The 9,624-nt window shown below is 48.5% G+C and overlaps 1 protein-coding gene across 1 annotated transcript in view; it reads left to right on the top strand.

The window, feature by feature from the left end:
* Positions 1–829: 829 nt before the first annotated feature.
* The window catches only part of LPIN2 (lipin 2), a 105,686-nt gene continuing 96,891 nt past the window's right edge, over positions 830–9,624 (top strand). Inside the window, exon 1 of the mRNA XM_032152704.2 lies at positions 830–1,046. The gene's annotated coding sequence lies outside the window, so the exon portion shown is untranslated. The remainder of the gene's footprint in view (positions 1,047–9,624) is intronic.

Raw genomic sequence — 9,624 nt, 5'->3', positions numbered from 1 at the left:
CTCGGCTCACTGCAATCTCGGCCTCCCGGGTTCAACTGATTCTCCTGCCTCAGCCTCCTGAGAAGCTGGGATTACAGGCACTCGCCACCACGCCCGGCTGGTTTTTTGTATTTTTAGTTTAGACGGGGGTTTCTCCATGTTGGCCAGGCTGGTCTCGAACTCCTGACCTCAAGTGATCCGCCCGCCTCGGCCTTCCAAAGTGCTAGGATTACAGGCCACCCATTTCTTAAAAAGTATATTTTAATGCTGGGGACGGTGGCTCATGCCTGTAATTCCAGTACTTCGGGAGGCCGAGGTGGCAGGATGCTTGAGCCCAGGAGTTGGAGACCAGCCCGGGTAACACAGCGAGACCCTGCCTCGATAAAAAGAATAAACAAAAAACAACAAAAGAACCCCGGCATATTTTTAAAAATGAGTTGTGTAATAGGATTTTATTTTTTTTTTTGGTGGAGATGTAAGCAAGCAAAGGAGATGTGCTACTAGTGATCAAAAGGGGATTATAAAACATTCATTCCCTAGACTTTCTTTGCGCTTTAATATTCCTTTTTGGCAATTGGGCTCTCAGTCCCACGTGACCCGCCGCAGGGTTGCCATGGGGACCGGAAGAAACTTTTTTTAAAAAAAAGTAAGTCTCCTGTCGCCCGAGGCAGTAGAAAATCGAGGCCCCGCCCTCACTCGGCCAGGGGCCCAGGCCCGCAGTCCAGGGACTGCGAGCGGTGAGAAGCCGCACGCCTGCAGCTCGGCGGCGGGGGTGCGGCGCGCGGCCGGGAGCGCGCGTCACGTGGCTGGGGCGGGGCCTGCGCGCTGCCCGCCCGCTCGCTGCCGGCTCTGCCGCCGCAGCCGCCGCGTCCCATTCATGAGGGCCGCCCGACTCAGCTGCGGCCCAGGCGGCTTCCGAGGCAGCGGCGGCTGCTGGCGCTCCGACCCCGTGCGCGCCCCCGACCGACCCCGCCCCCTCGGCTTCCCTCCCCAGCGGGTCCTAGCCATCGCAGTCCAGCCGCCGCCTGCCCTCAGCCGCCCGCTGGCAGGGAGCGGAGCCGCCGTAGGTAAGTGGGCGCGGGCCGGGCTCCTCGCAGGCGTCCGTCCGGGGCTGGCGGCGAGTGTCTGCGCCTGGGGGCTTCCCTCGGCGCGGGCCCGGGGCTGTCCTGCCGGAGGTCCGGACCCTCCGGGTCGGCGCGGGCCCGGGGCTGTCCTGCTGGAGGCCGGGACCCTCCGGGGCGGCGCGGGCTGAGCCGTCCTCTCCTCGCGCCCCGGTCCCCGCTTCCCGGTCCCCGCGTCCCAGTCCCCGACTCGCCGCGACCGCGCCACGTAGACGCGGCCCCTACCGCCGCCGCCGCAGACGGACCGGCGGGGTGCGCGGGGAGCCGGGGGCGGTGGGGCGTCAGTGGTGGCTGCTGAGGACTCTAAACCCGCGCAGTTCCCCCGCCGCCGCCCTGGGGATGGTTACCCGAGACCACCCCGACCCCTGGGTTTGGGGCGCGGAGGGGAGTGCGGAAGGCGCGCGGGAGGCCGCCTCTCCATCCCGCCCGCGGCCCTGCGGGAGGGGGCGCCGGGCACGTGATCCGCGGCGAGGCGGGGGCCGCCGAGTTGCTGGTGTTTCTTACCCGCTGCGCTTTGCCCAGCACCTTCGCCTTCAAGCTGTGTGGACCGGGTTCAAATGTGGTTAGTTTTCTCAAAGCCCCCAGCCCCCGGTGCAGATCTTAATTTGTAAGGAACATGTTCAGATACAGTTTGTACTGAGAGCCTCTCTGTCAACTTCTAACGCCAGCGGATCACCATTTTCTCCACTCGCCTGAACATTTTAAGACTCTTTTCATTGAAAATTCAAGGTGACATTTTTTAGGCATAATTATGCAAACCAGTACCAGAAAGATCACCCTTCCTTTCAGAAAAGTACTGGAACTCTGAATACTTGGAAATGCCTTGAAGGACTACTTAGCAAATGGCCAAACTAATTTTTAATGCGCATTCGGGGCTTACCCATTTTTTTTTTTAATTGAAAACGAGGCTCTAGACTTAGTGTCAAGGTAGGCCTTGTTGAAGTTCTTTGCCCAGTAGTGATGCTGGGTGTTACTGTTTATTAAAACTTGGCCTGGCTAGATTATAGTGTTTTGACAATACAAAGTCGGTTTTGAAATACATTTTGAAATATTTACGAATTATTTAGTGGTCCATACTGGTTTATGTTTTAACGGTCTGGTGTTGATCGTTGTTAGTGGCTTAAGATTGAGAAGACGTGTAGCAGGTGATGCTGAAGCAGGGGAGAAGCGGCAGAGCTGGCCACACAGTGCAGGGGACGGAGACAGGTGCTGGGGCTGGTCCTCCTGCAGCATCCTCAGTTGTTGGAGGACAGTCATCCTCAGGCCGTGCCCAGCCAGAGAAGAAAAAGAATAGTATGAAGCCACGTGTGATAGCCGTCCAACATCGGCTCTTCCCTCCAATTAAATTGTAGTTGATTGTGGTATGTCAGACTGAAGTATCTCTTTCATTTCGAGACAGAGTCTCGCTCTGTCGCTCAGGCTGGAGTGTAGTTGGCGCGATCTCCTATCACTGCAATCTCCGCCTCCTCTGTTAAAGCGATTCTTGTGCCTCAGCCTCCCGAGTAGCTGGGTTTACAGGCATGAGCCACCACACCCAGCTAATTTTTGTATTTTTATTAGAGACCGGGGGTTTCACCATGTTGGCCAGGCTGGTCTCGAACTGCCGACCTCAGGTGATCTGCCCCCCCTCGGCCTCCCAAAGTGTTGGGATTACAGGCGTGTGAGCAACCGCCCCGGCCAGACTGAAGTATCTCCATGCCCAACTTTTGATAGAGGTGGCCATAGAAAGCTAGAAATGAAACGACAGGTTCTGTTTTAACGTTTGATGGCACAGTTGAGAGTCAATAGGGACGCATTATGCTTAAGAGAAGCTGGAAATGAAGTGTTTGAAAACCCTTGAACACTATAGTAAAGCACTGTTAAGCCAATAATAGAGTCAGCTGGGGCTTTGTCTCCTTTATTGCTAGGATAACGTAGCAATAGAGGTTCCCATCGCCCTGTATTGCACTTTTGGTTTTAAGGACTGGACCCAGAGTTCCTGAAAGCCAAATTCCATAGCTGCTCAGTAAGTTCCAAGCACATAGCCGGCTTTGGGATGCGATTCGGTCGAGGTCTGTTGAATGAAGGTAGACGCAGCCGGCAGTTTGTCCTTACCAGTGACCTGGAAGCCGGTGGCACTTCCTGAGTGAGCTCACTTACCTTCCCTGAATGGTGAGGCATGGATGAATATTCCTGGTGGTGCCACGTGTTAGAGGTGGTAAAGAGTCAGATGTTTACTTTATTAATATTACATTATGGCTTGGTTCTTTGTGTCAGCTATTTTTCTGTGCCTTGGGTACATATTTCCTAATAGATATCGGCACAGGAACGCTTAGCTGGAGGCTTTGTCTTGTTAGTTGATAGATTAGTAGTAAGAGGTAGAGTTGGTTATCTCCCACAGGTGCTTAGCAATTTAAATCAAGAGGTTTTTCTTTAAGCCTGATTTAAGTCTTTCCATCTTTAATTTAAATCCATTTCTTGTTACTGTGACCCCAGTGACTGTCATTGAGTGTGTATTTGCCCGACTTGCCGTGCCAGATTGGTAAGCAGTGGTCTGGAATCTTCATTTTAAAATCCTGTTTTTCTCTCTCCAATACCCTTCACCGCCTAGTAAGTTTTTATACTTCTCAATGAGACCCAGAGTCTTGTGACCTACCATTTGCCTCCTTCATGATGAAACAACCCACAAGTTGGTAGACAGAGCCTCTAGTTGGCAGAATCCTATATATAATGTATCTTTAAAACTTGAAGAGTTTGAAGGTATTATAGCCTGGAGCAGTAAGTTTTATGGCTAAATCTTGGTAGTAAGACATTTGAATAACTTGGCTTAGCGGCTTTGGTAATTAACTGTGATTTTTGGAATCCACCTCACCTGCTGTCAGCTTGAGTCTTCATTTTAGTAACACACTATTACTAACACTAAATGCTTATTACATGTGTGTTTCAAGACAAGTGTGAGGGAGTTGCTCATCCTGAGGTCCAAATGAAGCAGAGTCAGTGGCAACTCGTGTAGTGGGGAAATGGCCAGAATCCTGCCGGGGCCACTTGGTGGGCTGCCTTGCTCTTGATTTTCAGCAGGAAGCTGGTGGAAGCTGGGGTTGGGCATCTGTCTCTGCTCAACTTCTCAGTCAGAAAGGAAGGAGAAGAAAAAAAAATCTGTTAGGAGGTAAACTGTGTTTTAGTACAAGATAAAACTCAATGTCACTTTCAGGATTAAAATGATGATAAAGTAAACATTTTTGCTAATTTGATTCGCTGACTGCAATTCAGTCTTTTTCTGCTAAAGCCTTTGAATGTTGTATTTCAGTGATCAGGTTTGTCAGTTTATGTTAAAATTGTTAACAAGAAATGAGGAAGAAGGCTGGGCGCGTTGGTTCACGCCTGTAATCCCAGCACTTTGGGAGGCCGAGGCGGGCGGATCACCTGAGGTCAGGAATTCAAGACCAGCCTGGCCAACGTGCTGAAACCCGGTCTCTACTAAAAATACAAAAGAATTAGCCAGGTGTCGTTATGTGTGCCTGTAGACCCAGCTATTCTAGAGGCTGAGGCAGGAGAATCATTTGAACCTGGGAGGCAGAAGGTGCAGTGAGCCGAGATCGTGTCACTGCATGCACTCCAGCCTGGGTGACAGAGCGAGACTCTGTCTCAAAAAACAAACAAACAAAAAATGGTACGTATTTTTATAATCTTTGAATTTAGAATTTTACTAGTGTTTTTTTGTTTGTTTGTCACCCAGGCTGGAGTGCAGTGGCACGATCTTGGCTCACTGCAACCTCCGCCTCCCAGGTTCAAGCGATTCTCCTGCCTCAGCCTCCTGAGTAGCTGGGACTGCAGGCACATGCCACCACACCTGGCTAATTTTTCGTATTTTTAGGAGACACGGGGTTTCACTGTGTTAGCCAGGATAGTGTTGATCTCCTGACCTCGTGATCCACCCGCCTCGGCCTCCCAAAGTGCTGGGATTACAGGCGTGAGCCACCGTGCCCGGCCGAAACAATACCGTGCCCGGCTGAAACAATTCTTTTGAAAGAGAGAAGTCTCCCTATGTTGCCCAGGCTGGTCTCAGACTCCTGGGGTCAAGTGATCCTCCTGCTTTGGCCTCCTAAAGTGCTGGGGTTACAGGCGTGAGCCACCGCACCCGGACTGATCTGTTGATTTTAAAGTGGGTATGAGGCCTGAGCCCTGGAGTTCAAGACCAGCCTGGACAACATGGCAAGACCCTGTCTCTCCAAAAAAAAAAAAAAAAACCAGCTATGGTAGTGCGGGCCCCTGTGTGATCCCAGCTGCTCAAGAGGCTAAGGTCAGAGGATGGCTTCAGCCAAGGAGTTGAGGCTGCAGTGAGCCATTTTCATGCCACTGCTGGATGACACTGTAGAACCCTGAGTCTAAATAAATAAATACATGAGTAAGTGGGAAGGAGGGAAGGAAGGAAGGATCTAGGTTTAAAAATTATTTGGCTTTGGTGGTTATGACTAAGCTGTATTAGGTGAAGGGAGGAGCTAAAGATGGGGAAAGCATCCTTCAGAAACTTTAAAGTTGGAACTGGTAATTTTACTGCCCAAAAAATAGATATATGGTATAAAGTAACTTTGTTAGTGACAGATTGAATTTCTGCATTTACCTGTTTCTGAAATAAAATGAAAGGGATAAATGACCTTAGAATATTGATTTAAACTTCTATTTTATTTGAGACAAGGTCTCACTTGGTCACCCAGGCTGGAGTGCAGTGGTGCAATCTCGGCTCACTGCAACCTCCGCTTCTAGGGCTCAAGCGATCCTCCGACCTCGGACTCCCAAGTAGCTGGGACCACAGGCAAGCGCCACCGTGCCCAGCTAATTTTTGTACTTTTCTGTAGGACAAGGTATCATCATGTTGCCCAGGCTGGTCTCGAACTCCTGGACTCAAGTGATCCACCCACCTTGGCCTCCGAAAGTGGTGGGATTACATCTGTGAGCCACTGTGCCCAGCCTAAGCATCCGTTTTTAAATTTAAAATAAGATGGTCTCTTTTTTATAAAAGGAATCATAATTATAAACAAAAAGTTCATTGGTTAGTGTGGGATTGCAGTTCGCCTAGAAGACTTTTTATATACCCCTGACTAAACAGTAGAATTATATGCTGACCAAGATCGTCCTCATCTATTCAGTGCATTATGATATGACATTTATGGCTCCTGGCAAGATAGATATGTCCAGCTGCACTGGAGACATGTCTTTAAACTTATTCTGAAAGGGAGGTGTCCAGAATGCAAACAGCTCTTAAAAAGTATTTGGAAATAATTTATTCAATATAAGGTCATCTGATCATTTGATTATATGATTTTGAATTGCTCTCCGGTATGTGCCGGCAAAACCGTCAGATCGTTAATATGAATTAGAAGCTCTGATTTGGAGCTGCTTGAATTGTTATGGATATTTTTCCTGACAGTTGAGTCTATAAACTTGTGGTCTTTGTAAAACAATGTGCTTTTCTTATGAGCCAACATAAGTTAAGGAATGTTTGGGCTTAGTTGAAGCATCATAGGGGATATATCTTTTGTTTGTTTTAGGAGGCTGTGTTATTTTTTTCTTTGTAAACACTCCGAGACGTCTGTCCACATATTACATTTCTTTAAACTCTTTTAACGGTATTTTTTAAAATTAATAATAGGTACCTGGATGGGTGTTGTGGCTCACGCCTGTAATCCCAGCACTTTGGGAGGCCAAGGCAGGCAGATCACGAGGTCAGGAATTCGAGACCATCCTGGCTAACACGGTGAAACCCATCTCTACTAAAAATACAAAAAATTAGCCAGGTGTGGTGGCGGGCACCTGTAGTCCCAGCTACTCGGGAGGCTGAGGCAGGAGAATGGCATGAACCCGGGAGGCGGAGCTTGCAGTGAGCCAAGATAGCACCACTGCACTCCAGCCTGGGCAACAGAGCAAGACTCCATCTCAAAAAAAATAAAAAAATAAAAAAAATAAAAATAAATAGATATAATAGGTACCTATTTGACATTATAGCCGTAATGTCAATTTATATATAAGCTATTCAAGAATAAGAGAGAAATACTACTTAAGAGAGAGAGAGAAAGCTTTCTGTTTTTATTATTTAAAATGTTAAACAAATGCTTTTCTTTTTTTGTTTAAAGAGACAAGGTCTCACTCTGTCACTTAGGCTGGAGTGCAGTGGGGCTATCACTGCTCACTGCAGCCTTGACCTCCCCAGCCCAAGCAATCCTCCTACCTCAGCCTCCCCAGTAGCTGGGACTACAGGCCCTGCGCCACCATGCTTGGCTACTTTTTTTCTTTTTTTTTTTTTGAGACAGAGTCTCGCTCTGTCGCCCAGGCTGGAGTGTGGTGGCGTGATCTTGGCTCACTGCAAGCTCTGCCTTCGGGTTCATGCCATTCTCCTGCCTCAGCCTCCCGAGTAGCTGGGACTATAGGCGCTGGCCACCACGCCTGGCTAATTTTTTGTATTTTTAGTAGAGATGGGGTTTCACCATGTTAGCCAGGATGGTCTCGATCTCCTGATCTTGTGATCTGCCTGCCTCGGCCTCCCAAAGTGCTGAGATTACAGGCGTGAGCCACTGTGCCCGGCCCATGCTTGGCTAATTTTTGTATTTTTTTGTAGAGAGCAGGCTTCCCTATGTTGCCCAGGCTGGTCTCGAGCTCTTGGGCTCAAGTGATGTGCCAGCTGTCCTGGGATTACAGGTGTGAGCCACTGTGCCCGGTCAACAAATGCTTTATAAGAAAGGACTGATCTTCTGTTGCAGGATTTTCTAACTGGCTTAGCTGTTAAAAATAACTTATCTAGGTAGCATTATTTGAAATATAGAAATTTGACATTTTGGGGTCTTTAATATCTGGTCTATCCACTGACATTCTTAGTCTGTTGTAAAGTGGTGCTGATGCCTTCTACTTAGGAACACTAGGTATTTCGAGGAGGTGTTTAATATTTGTCAAAGATTATCATTATTACAGTTACCTTATTGAACAACTTCTTTAGGCATTTTGCTAAGTTTTTTACATAAAGTATCTCTCTTAAGAGTCACAACAACTGTAGAACGTACAGATAATAATGCTGCTTTCTAGGTGAGAACCCTGAAGCTGAAAGAGATTTTCCAGAGGCCACAGCCATGTGGCAGCGATGACCTGCCTCCCCATATTGCCTTGTTCCTATGCTGGCCTGCTGCCCAAGGACTCTTGACAGTTCCTGTGCATTGCTTTATCATCCCTAAATCAATTTTAGCGTTTTGTTTTTGCTTTATTATGATTATTGTTGTTAATTGTTATTTATAGAGATGAGGTCTCTCTGTGTTGCCCAGGTTGGTCTCAAACTTCTGGGCCCAAGCAGTCTTCCCGTTTCTACCTCCCAAAGTGCTGGGATTGCTGGGTTGGGCCACCACACCTGGCTGTTGTTACTTTTATTAGGTAGAACTGGATAAGCTGTGTGTGTGTGTGTGTGTGTGTTTATTAGGTAGAACTGGGTAAGTGTGTGTGTGTGTGTGTGTTTAAGATAGGGTCTTGCTCTGTTGTCCAGGCTGGAGTACAGTGGCACGATCTCAGCTCACTGCAGCCTGGACCTGCTGGGATCAAGCAATCCTCCTGCCTGTGCCTCCTGAGTAGCTGGGACCACAGGCATGTGCCACCATCCCTGGCTAATTTTAGTTTTAATAGATATAAGGGTCTTGCTATATCAGCTGAGGAAGATCTGGAACTCCTGGGCTCAAGCGATCCTCCCACCTCAGCCTCCCAAAGTGCTGAGGGGTTAGAGGCATGAGCCACTGTGCCCTGCTGAGATGCTTTTCTTTTCTTCTTCTTTTTTTTTTTTTTTTTTTGAGACAGAGTCTTCCTCTGTCACCCAGGCAGGAGTGCAGTGATGTGCGATCTTGGCTCACTGCAGCCTCTGCCTCCTGGGTTTAAATGATTCTTCTGCCTCGGCTTCCCTAGTAGCTGGGATTACAGGCACCTGCCACCAAACCCTGCCAATTTTTGTATTTTTAGTAGAGATGAGGTTTCACCATGTTGGCCAGGCTGGTCTCAAACTCCTGACCTGAAGTGATCCACCGGCCTCGGCCTCCCAAAGTGCTGGGATTACAGGTATGAGCCACTGCACCCGGCCGAAGCTTTTCTTTATAGATGTCAGCATCTATAAATTGGTAACAGAGAGATAGCACCTACTTTATAGGAGCTGTGGGTTTCTCTGGGTTATTTATGTTTTGAAAGGCAGTTGTGTCAAGGAGAGAAATACCAGCCAGGAAGACGGGGAGGTGATGTGGCCCTACCACGCCTACTTGGTGCACTTTGGAATGAGTTGGACAAGGTGAACCTAATGTTCTTTGGCCTGTGTTTCACAGCATGAGCATATCACTGGGCTGAGACTGGATTGAATGTCTAAGCTGTATTTCTCATACAGCATGATCCCTAAAACAAGCTAAATATTGTTCTCGGGCTTATCCTGATAGGAAGGTGACTAAAGGTGTTGGGGAGGAGGAAATGGGCTCAGTGGGACTATGCGAGACATGGTATGTCAGTATCCAACATGGTGCCTTCTTCAAGGATT

Source organism: Hylobates moloch, unplaced genomic scaffold (assembly GCF_009828535.3).
Source record: "Hylobates moloch isolate HMO894 unplaced genomic scaffold, HMol_V3 SCAFFOLD_5, whole genome shotgun sequence".
Taxonomy (NCBI): Eukaryota; Metazoa; Chordata; class Mammalia; order Primates; family Hylobatidae; genus Hylobates; species Hylobates moloch.
Note: the sequence above shows the minus strand (reverse complement) of the source record. Positions and strands in the feature narration are given on the sequence as shown.